This window comes from Macaca nemestrina, chromosome 17 (genome assembly GCF_043159975.1).
Source record: "Macaca nemestrina isolate mMacNem1 chromosome 17, mMacNem.hap1, whole genome shotgun sequence".
Lineage (NCBI taxonomy): Eukaryota > Metazoa > Chordata > Mammalia > Primates > Cercopithecidae > Macaca > Macaca nemestrina.
This window is the reverse complement of record NC_092141.1, coordinates 51,669,929-51,681,138: the sequence shown is the minus strand read 5'-3', so window position 1 is coordinate 51,681,138 and position 11,210 is coordinate 51,669,929. Positions and strand designations below refer to the sequence as shown.

The 11,210-nt window shown below is 48.2% G+C and overlaps 1 protein-coding gene across 11 annotated transcripts in view; it reads left to right on the top strand.

Moving 5' to 3' along the window:
• Positions 1–11,210, top strand: part of LOC105476798 (musashi RNA binding protein 2) — a 432,533-nt gene that overhangs the window by 248,817 nt on the left and 172,506 nt on the right. The gene's annotated exons all lie outside the window — the stretch shown is intronic.

Below are 11,210 nucleotides of genomic sequence, written 5' to 3'. Positions count from 1 at the left end.
AGCTAGCCCAAGGCCACTGCACACATCAGCAAAAGACTCCAGGTCTTTAAAGTCCCAGAGCAATTGCTCAGTCCCCAGAGCTGCCGTTCGTCCGTCAATCAGTTAAAACATAGTCACTGAGTCTTGGGTCTGGGGTGAGGGGCAGAGAAGGCATAAGATGCGGTTCGTGTTCACGGGCGCTTATGATTTAGGAAGTGACTTGTTTTTTGTTTTGTTTTTTGTTTTGAGACAGAGTTTTGCTCTTCTTGCCCAGGCTGGAATGCAATGGCACAATCTTGGCTCACCGCAACCTGTCTCCTGGTTTCAAGCGATTCTCCTGCCTCAGCCTCCCGAGTAGCCGGGATTACAGGCATGCACCATCACAACTGGCTAATTTTGTATCTTTTTAATTAAAAAAAAATTTTTTTTTTTTAGTAGAGACAGAGTTTCTCCATGTTAGTCAGGCTGGTCTCGAACTCCCGACCTCAGGTGATCCACCCACCTCGGCCTCCCAGAGTGCTGGGATTACAAGCGTGAGCCACTGCACCAACTTTTTAGTTGTTGTTGTTGAGACAGTCTCACTGTTGTCCAGGCTGGAGTACAGTGGCGCAATCTCGGCTCACGACAACCTCCGCCTCCCAGGTTCAAGCGATTCTTCTGCCTCAACCTCCCGAGTAGCTGGGACTACAGGCGTGCGCCACCATGCCCAGCTAATTTTTGTATTTTTACTAGAGACGGGGTTTCACCATGTTGGTCAGGCTGGTCTTGAACTCCTGACCTCATGATCCACCCCCTCAGCCTCCCAGAGTGCTGGGATTACAGGCGTGAGCCACCGCACCCGGCCAGGAGAGAGGTTTTTGACAGAAACTTTCTCCCTGACCATGGCTCTGACCTCTCGAATTCCCCAGACTTTGGTTTCTCCTCCCCGGATCCTCCTCCTTCATGATGCCGTGAAGGTGACCAGTGCCAGGGCGTTGCCCTCTCGGTTCTGCCTCTTCCTGCAGGGCACTCTCCCTTCCCGTGGTCTCCCATCCAGCCTCCTTGTTGCTAGCTCTTGAGGCTGTGTGCCCTCCCATTATGACCTCACAAGACAGCCCCCGGGAATCTCCTCATGCCTTTCCTGCAGTTTTCCCTTCTGTGGAACACGGACAAAGGCATGTTCTTCCTAAGTAAAGGGGCTGGAGAGAATTCAGTGGAATGACTGACCGGTGGACTCGACCGGGGGTGTGCGTCTGAGGGGACCTAGATGTGATGTTGGAAGGCAGGGTAACTTGCCTCGAACCATGAGTGCTTGGATGTTTCCCTGTGGGCAGTCAGAGGCATGAAAGGTTTGCAGTGATCCATCAGGAAAAGTAACCGGGTCACAGTCAGTGATGCCAGGAAGGAGGCCATCTTGTGTTAGGTCACAACTTAAGGTTCTGAAGCAAAGAGAGTTGTAGGAAAAGTGGCCAGGCATGATGGTTCACGCCTGTAATCCCTGAACTTTGGAAGGCCAAGGCAGGTGGATCAGCTGAGGTCAGGAATTCGAGACTAGCCTGGCCAATATGGTGAAACCCTGACTCTACTAAAAATACAAAAAATTAGCCAGGCAGGTGGCGGGCGACTGTAATCCCAACGATTAGGGAGTCTGAGGCAGGAGAATTGCTTGAATCCAGGAGATAGAGGTTGCAGTGAGCCGAGATCACGCCATTGCACTCCAGCCTGAGCAACAAGAGTAAAACTCCATCTAAAAAAAGAAAAAGTAAGGAAAGGGGAGAATGGGGGTCCCATCAAAGGAAGAAATAATAGAATGGGATGGGGTAGCTTGGAAGAGGGAGGACCGAGCAAGAGCGTAAAGCTTGCAACTGCGGGAGGTTGGGGTCACTGGTGGAAATGGAGTCTAGGGGAAGGTGTGTATGTCACTGTTAAGATGTACTGGGGTTGGAGGTCCCAGAATATCCACATCATGGGAAACCAACAGCAGAGAAGTGAGGCTGGTGCTCTGGGGACAGGCCTGGCAGCAGAGCACAGAGAGGCCATGGCTTTTCTTGCCACCTTCTTGCATAGGGGAGAGAGCTCAGATGGAGAGGATAGGGGCCATGGATCAGGTAGGGTGAATGACACCCTCGAGATTTATGGGGTGGGAGAAGAAAAGGGAGCCAGAGAGAGTTACAGAGAGGTGGATAGAGAACCTGGGGCCTAGAAACCCCCAGAGCAAGAATGGACATAAGGGAAGGTTGGGAGTATATTCTTACTTCCCAAGGAAGGTTGGTATATTCTTACGTTTTCCTTGACGTGTTTTCCTATTTAATAAAAAGGGGTGGGGCCTTCCAGACTTACTGAACAAATTAACAAGGAAAACTCCCATGCCTAACATATTCAGGTATTCCTTGCTTTTAAAAAGAATGCCTCGCCAGAGTTGCTTAAGCAGAAATGTGTACAACTTGGTAGGCTATTCACTCTTTTGCCAGGGGAGTAAAAACCTAGAGAGAATGAAATTTCAGGTTAAAGCCATGCCAGTGGTTATTTGGTATGACCGAGTGGCATCTTGGTTTGGGGTGCGGGGGGTTACATATATATTCAAGTTAGTATGTAAGTCGGGGTGGAGTCGGAGGACAAAGTGAAAAGCGTATGGGCAATAAAATCAGTTTCTCTGAAATTCTGTGGCTGTAGATTTCTTTCTCTGGAACCAAAGAGAAACTTTAATGAGTTTTCCTTTGCAGGTAAAGCACAGTTTTATTCTGTAGCTGAGACTTCTCTAAATAAAGCAGCCTTCCTTCTACCTCCACTGCTCAGGCTCTTCTTTCCTGATGGCCCCCTCCAGACTCTCTTTAAAATAGACTTTCATGCATGAGGAAGCATCATAATGTAATACTCGTCTTATCTCCACACTTGCCCAGCAGGCACTTACAAAAGGACAGTGGGCAAACCTTAGAAATCTCCGTGGCAAGCGGAGGTGCGACGTTTTCTTTAGAGACGTCCTCACCTAGGTCTGTCCAGGACGGGACCCTGACGGGCCAATTAGCCATGATCAGAGTTTCCCTGCTGTGGCCCTTTCTCTTTGAAAGGCATGGGCTCATCTTCCTTTACATTTCCAAGGTTCTCCACTTGTCTCCCTCATGATAAACAGTGTAAGGCGGGGTGTCTGAAGGACTCGGGGAAAACCTGTGGGGTTATTATGGCTCATTTGATAGATGAGAGGGATCTGTAATTTTCCGTGGTGTATTTGTATGCACAGAGATGTGATAAAGATGGCTTGTAGCCTCTTTCATTTTCCAGATGTCTCACAAGTGGATAAACATCGCTTCTTTCTCTGGCTGTGGGTCTGCTCTTTCTGGTGTGCTCCTGATGCCATGTTCCCTGGGAACGTTCGCAGTCATCTCTCCGTCCCTGAGAACAGCCATTTTGCCTTGGCAGGTCTTCCCTGGCCTTCCAAAGGAGTGGGGAGAAGGCTCCTGTCGGAGGAGGCCATGGGAGTGCAGGGGCTCTGCCTCATCTTCCAGAACCATTCGAACATCTGGATGTGTTTAGCCCGTTTGATTCGAGTTGAGCAAATCTGGAGCTTGCTTTTTGTGCCTGTTGAAGGGCAAACCTTCCTGTGTCTTCCTCCACGTACAGATTGTGGGGACAGCGAGGGTTAGACAGGGCACCTTGGGAGGGGAAGGACTTAAATCTCATGAAGACAGATTTCTGACCGTTAAGAATTGCCTGGAAATGGCGTGTATGTTGGGGTCACGGAGGATCTGTAGGGCGATTTTCAAGCCAGTGCAAGCCCAGCCCAGACTCACAAACCTCCCTGCTGCTTGGTAAACATATCTTAAAGATGCTAATTTTGTTGTACATTGACATGGTGAATGTTTTCCTAGCATTGAATCCATAATGTATTTGGTATGAAGCTATAAAAAATCCTTTCTTATTTCCCTCCCTTTTATTTTACCTCCAAGATTTTTTAAATGAAGAATTTGTTTTTCTCAATCTATCTCTGTTTCTGTGTGTGTGTGTGTGTGTGTGTGTGTGTGTGTGTGTGTGTGTGTGTGTGTAAGGGGGAGGGTGTCAATCTCTTCCCATTGATTTTTGTCTCCGTGTGTGTGTGTGTGTGTGTGTGTGTCTGTGTCTGTGTGTGTGTGTCTCCCTCCCCAACCCCGCCAATGACTAAGAAGCATTGAGAACCGGGCTTTTTCCTGCAGATGCAGTGTGTCTTCTTCAAAGTGGGAGTCTGTGTACTTCTTCCAAAGATCCTGCCTTTGCTCTGCGCAGTTTCAAAGTGTTCACTGTGAACTCATATTCAGACTCTAGCATTTTCTTCTGAATATCCTCACTGGTGATAAATCTTTGGCCTTTGAAAGTGGATGTGATTTTTGGAAACCATTGCCAGTCTTGGTTCCAAATGACTTGTGGCCAAGATTGATTATGCTGTTTTTGGACCAAAATGCAGTAGGACTATAAAATAATGACTAGTTGTTTTGCATGAGTTGGGAACTGACTAGAAGGGAATTCCCCACCCCCTGACCCCCCCCCCACCCCCACCACAGTTTCAAGGAAATATTTCAAGTCTCAGTGAATAAAGACAGGGCCTTCCATGGTGACTTCTTTGAAGGGGATGATGACCCTATCAAGTCCACTCTGGTGTATTCGTCTATCCAACAACAAAACAGAGGTTGTATTTATTTCTTCTTTTAAATTTGTAGAGATGGGTTTTGCTGTATTGCCCAGACTGGTCTCGATCTCCTGGCCTCAAGCAGTCCTCCCACCTCAGCCTCCCAAAGTCCTGGGATGATAGGTGTGAGCCGCCATGCCCGGCTTGCTGCATTTTCTTTTTAATCCTTGCTGTGCATTAGATGTGGGACCAAGCCAGCTGATGCTAGATAAAGGGCCAGGGTCGTTTATGAGTTAGTGTTTAGTGAAGACTTACTTCAGAGCGCAGCAGAAGTAGGCATTACCCTTTTAAAACTCCTGCTGCAGGTCAGCGGCAGCTGTGTCTGGGAGCTCGGGGCCAGGACAGGGGAAAGCCATCCGGAGTGCTTCGTCACCCATTCCCTTGCCTGTGGCCAGCTATTCTCTGGCAGCTCTGGACAGGCCATTCTGCATTGATCTGAGACCCCCACCTCGATGCCACACACTGCAACCGTACTACTCCTTCCTCTGGTGCTGCCGTCCAGCACAGACTTCCCGGACCTCCGGCCCCCACCGGGCACAGAATTTGAGGCATCTACACTGACAGCCCTTTCTTTCCCTGTCCTGCCCACAGGAAAATTAACCCATTTTCTTCACTAATAAAGTGAAGACTCAAATGACAGGAACCTTAAATCTCATTTTAAAGTGATAAATACAAAATGCATTTGAAGGCTGAAGTTTGGGGTGCTCCAAATAGCTTAAAAGGTTTGATGCTGGCTGGGAGGAAGTCTGGAAGTGTTTCTTTCAGGGAGCAAAGAAAAGCCACACCACGGGACATACGCCCCTCTTTGGAAGGCCTCCTCCAAAGCCTGTAGTTTGCCCCCAGAAAGTGATGTTTTGGTTCCGATGCCATCAGATGTGTGGGATTGGCAAGACATGGGAAACAGAGTGCAGCTCCCAGATCTGCGCAGAGTGCAGCTCACAGATACGTGTGTGAGCCCGGCAGGCCTGGCCAAGGGGAGGTGGACCTGGGAGATGTAGGGCACCTGCTGATGGCAGACAGTGGGAGAGGCTTGCACCTGGCTGGACAAAGTGCTGAAGGAACGTGTTCTTGCACATGTTCATGTACCCGTGGTCAGAGGCCACAAGGCTGTTCCAGGATCCATTCATTAGAATAGAGTCCTCAAGTCCTAAAGTACCGTGTCATCTTCAGTGAAAAATGCTTTCTGTGGTCCAAGTGAGAGGATCCCTGAGTCTGATCAGCATCGAGTCATTGCAGAAACCCACAGGGATCCTGGGGCAGCCCTGCCTCCGTCTTCCCAGTCTGAGAGATGGGGCAAAGTGCTGCTTCTCAAGGGTGTTGAGGATTAATGAGCTGACATTTAAAAACTGCTTGGGAGACGAATTGGAAGTGCTAAGTATTACTATTTCATGTGGAAGTCTGAAAATAACTGCGCCGAAGTGTTCTGATAAATAACTAAATTGAGCTAGTGAGGGGGAAATTTCAGCCGTCTAGAGAGCGTTTCTCTTAAATATTTTTCTCTCAAGTGGAAAGGAGTGAGGGGGAGAGTGAGGGAGAATTTATCCAGGGAGAATTTGTGTGCGTTATGCCGCCCACAAATGGAAGAATATTGAGTCCGCCTCACTAGTCTGGGGGCATCTTGGTTGCTTGCTTTTTTTGTTTTGTTTTGTTTTTGAGACAGAGTTTCACTCTTTGTCGCCCAGGCTAGAGTGCAATGGTGTGATCTTGGCTCACTACAACCTCCGCCTCCTGGGTTCAAGTGACTCTCCTGCCTCAGCCTCCTGAGTAGCTGGGATTACACGCACCTGCCACCATGCCTGGATAATTTTTGTATTTTTAGTGGTGATGATATTTCACCATGTTGGCCAGGTTGGTCTCAAACTCCTGACCTCAGGTGATCCACCCACCTCGGCCTCCCAAAGTGCTGGGATTACAGGCGTGAGCCACCGCGCACCCGGCCTCCTCTTGGTTTTAAAAGCCATGTAAGTTCTAAAGTCTACTGGAGCTGGCCAAGGCAGGACACTCATCTGGAAACACCTCTTAAAAAATAGGCTTATGGCACATTTTTGTGTTTCTCTGGCTTTCGTCCGTGGCACATAAACTGGGGTTGGGAACAGGCATTTAAATCACCAGGGCTGGTTCTTGTCCTGCCTCTGCCTCTCTGCATCCCACTCGCTGGAGGTGGGAGGGAGCTGTACCTGCCATGCATCCACCAAGCAGATGCTTCTGTCCCTGGAATCCCAGCTTTGTTTGGTGATCAGAAACTCCAGGGGTATCGATCAGCCCTGACCCTTTGGAGGAGGTCACCACCACATCCAGGCTGGAACAGAGCCATTTGTGCTTTTCCAGATTCCTGTTCTAGCACCAGAGGGGGTCAGCCAGCATGGCACACTGAGTCCCCAGAGCGGGGTCCCAGGTGCAGCCTGAAGGATGGAGAAGACACGGGCGCTGCCCTCGGGGAGCCGATGCTCTGGCAGGAACTTACCGTGGTCATGCAGACGTCAGAGTGGAACAAAGGAAGGCGCGTTAATAAACTCCAAATGTGAAGTGAATGGAATAAAAGGTGGAGTGGTGACCCACCCGCTCAAATATATTGAGTAGCCTCTCCCTCCCCTTACCGCCACCCACCCCACACTTACCCAGAGACGGAGAGAAGGTTCATTAAGCTGGAAGAGTCATCTTTCCTGCCTGCATGCCTTGAGACTGGGGCTCCTCGGTGTTCCAGGCCATCCGGGCTCAAGTCCTGCTGGCTCAGAACGCCTCTCATTTGCTCCTGGAGTGGGGTGTTGCCCTGGGGAGGCTGTTTCCTGGGGTTGGGGCAGTGTACTAACCCCAGCTCTGCCTCTGGCCTGCTGTGTAACTGTGGACAGCAGAGGATTAAGCCCCTGAGCCCTTGGCCTCAGTTGGCACTGTTAGATGTCCTCCCGGTCTATTTGGCAGTGGAGTATTGGTTTCAGTAAAGACTGAGTGTGGTCTCTCTGACATCATTTTGTCCCCTCCAGTTTCTTTCTCAAAAGCCAGAACCTCACCTTCAGGGTGCAGACCCAGCCGTTCCGTAGCTCACACAGGCCAGGCCCGCACAGACAGCTCTGCTTTCTGCGATTTCCCTACCCTGCTCCCGTGGCTTACATTCCACCCCACACATGCATACCTGCTGCCCCATGACCAGGTCCCTGGTGCCCCTTTGCCTAGAAACCACCTCCTGCCATTTTGTGATGAACCGTCTCCCCCAGTTAAGTTAGTGTCATTTTTATGCTGAGTGTTCAGAGCCCTTGAGTGCATGAATGAATGACTGAAAACTGGGCCTTGACAGAGTGCCTGTATGTGCGCTGCATGGGCCTGCACAGCTTAGAGCACTTATGTGTCCTGCACTGATGGCACCTCTGTCCGCATGAACCTCAAAGGACAGGAATCAAGTCTTCCTCATTTAAAAAGTCTTTGGGCCTAATATGGTAAATATGAATTGATTTATTTATTTATTTTTTTTTTTTGGTCAGATGAATGAATGGATTTTAAAGGTAGCACCACTGCCTCTGACAAACTTCTTTTTAAGTTAAGGGCTGCCCATTTGCTGAACAGAAAGAGCTCATTCAGCCCAGTTGTTAGGGCATTAACTGGGCTTAGGGTGATAGCTCTGAGGCTGCTGTCACCTGTTGCCGTTTGACCAGAGCAGCCTTCTCAGGTAAGGGCCGAATCTCTTTTCTATGCAAGATGGCACAGGGGGGTCCTTGCTGGAATAGAGGTTGGCCTCAGTGAGTTAATTTCCTCGTTGAACAGAACTTAGAGGCCACAGAGTCTCAGTTAAGACTTGGTTGTAAATCACAGAAACCATCTCATGCCAGCACAAGCCTATCTGTCTCTCTCTGTTGCCTGGTTTTCCACGCTTCTGCAGCCTCCTGGCGGGACACGGCCACCTCCCATGTGGGCAACATGGGCTGGACAGATAGATGTTAGAGAATGTGGCCATTGTGTCTCATCCTTGGCACTGCTTGCTCAGGTAAAGCCAGCGTCGCCACTAATTTTAATTTCCCTTAGCATCAGCATCCTAACTGTAGAAAGAGGGAGGGCCTCAGGCATGAACAATACTAGATCTTCTGACCAGCTCGCTGAGGATGTAATAATAATGGATGGCAGCTGTTTAGTTCTTCATATGTGCCAGAATATTGTACATGAATTAGCTTCTTTTTTTTTTTCTTCTTCTTCTGAGACAGAGTCTCACTCTGTCGCCCAGGCTGGAGTGAAGTGACATGATCTTAGCTTACTGCAACCTCCACTTCCCGGGTTCAAGTGATTCTCCTGCCTCAGCCTCCTGAGTAGCTGTAATTATAGGTGCTCGCCACCACTCCTGGCTAAGTTTTGTATTTTTAGTAGAGACAGCGTTTCACCATGTTGGCCAGGATGGTCTCAAACTCCTGACCTCAGGTGATCCACCCGCCTCAGCTTCCCCAAAGTGCTGGGATTACAGGCATGAGCCACCGAGCTAGACTGAATTAGCTTTTCTTAATGCTCATAACAGCACTATGAGATAGGTACCAACTTGAAGTGAAGTAACAGAGGCACAGAAAGGTTGAGTAATCTGCCCAATATCACACAGCTAATAAATACTAGAGCCAGAATCCAAGCCCAGGGAGTCTAGCTCTAGAGTTTCTGGCCTCTCTCACTAGTCTGTACTGGTCAGCTGGGACCTGGGCCTAGGTGCCCTAGCAAGCACTGTTTGTGGACACGTGGGTCATTGGCAGAAGAACTGCAATGCTTTTTAGAAATCTAGAATTCGACAGTGTCACCAAGCAGATGGGATTCTGCAAAAGACAGGACTGTATGCCCATGACCACATTTGTCATCATTTGATTTTAAATTGATAGGAGTCGGGGTGGAGTCCCTTTACTCCCTGAGGAGTCCCTGGGGACTTTACTGCAGTCCCTCAGGGAGCCTCACTCCCCGCTCCCCCGGGCTCTCAGACCCTCTGGCCGGCTCCCTGTGCTTCTCCTGTGGTGATGAAAGGCAGTTTCTTGAGTGCCACACAGTTCCCGAGATCTGCAGAGACACTTTGACCTTGGAAATTCCTAATCTTACAAAATCTCTAGTTCTGGAGCTAAAGTAGGAAAAATTATAGAGCTGAGTAGTTGAGAAGCAGTTTAATTAAAAACAACAAAAAAAGAAATGTAAATGAATTAGGCAAAAATCTTCATGGGGCGTCATTATTGGCAGAGGAGGACCCTAAGAGGAGATTAAGATTTCCTTTTATTTATTTTTAAGTTCCATTGTAATTGAACCCTTAGGCCGGAGAGGATAAGGATGCCTCTCACAGTCTGATTTCAACAAGCATTTGTCTTTGTTAATTTATATAGGGAAGTGTAGTAAATCTGCCAGGAACAGGACGGTGGCCCCTGTGCTGTTTCAAGGGGGTCTTGAGAGTAATAGCGCCTGACAATTTTCCAGCAGCTGAAACATTTTTTTCTGCTTCAGAAAGCAAAATATTGTATGAGTTGTGCAAAATGTAGAAATGATTTGAAGAATTAGGGTGCAGCAAATAGTATAGTGTTCAGCAAAGCACTGAAGACTTCATCAAGTTATAAAGTTAGCAAGTGGAGGGAAGGCAGGGGTGGACCAGTGGGATACAGCACAGGTGTGCTGTGGGCCTGTCATTCTTGTTTAATTTCCTTTTTCCCTGGTCCCAATTTGAATTGCCAAAATATGTTAGATTGCAGTGCATTATTTCATTTGCCTGCTTTGTAAATTCCTCTTTACCTCAAACAGATGAAAACATGGCACTAAAGCAAATTGACAGCTCTTGAAATGAGAAAGATCTTTATCCTTCAGAGTGTTGATGTAGAAATAAATGAAAGAAAAACATGCTTGTTGGGTCTTGAAGCAGCTTGAATTGATACTTTTTTTTTTTTTTTAAGGGAAGATGTGGGTTTTTCCCTCTCCCTTCTTTTTTTCCCCCTTAGGGTGTTGTGTGGCTCAGGGATTAAGTAGGAGGGTTGGTTATTCTGTCAATACTCATTTGCAAAGATCTGAGTCGTGATTTGGGTGTAAGGAGTAGACCAGAAATTTCCAACCTCTCAGGGTCAACAGAAGGAACGCCGAGTCCTCAAGTTGACTTCCTTACCTCAAAAAATCTGTCAGGCACCACGGGTACCCCACCCCAAACCACATGTGGGCCAACTAAAATGTCAGGTGTGCTTGCTTTACACAGAGCACCCCAACGCACCCTGTCCCAGTCACTTCATGCTGCCAAAAAGCCCCGGTGATGATCAGGATGAATATTGATAAATGATTTCCCATACTTCAAAAGTAAGTGTAGTTTGTTTGGTATATGAAATATCTCAAAACATTTAAGATCTGTGTTTCAAAAATTAAATGAAAGACAGGCCTAATGGCTTAAAATAGAAAGATTAGAAACCACTGGATTTGATGCTCTTTTTTATCTGAGTTTGTTTTGTTTGTTTTGTTTTGAGACGGAGTGTCCCTCTGTTGCCCAGATTGGAGTGCAATGGTGCGATCTTGGCTCACTGCAACCTCCGCCTCCCGGGTTTAAGCAATTCTCCTGCTTCAACCTCCCGAGTAACTGGGATTACAGGCACCCCTCACCACACCCGGCTAATTTTTGTAT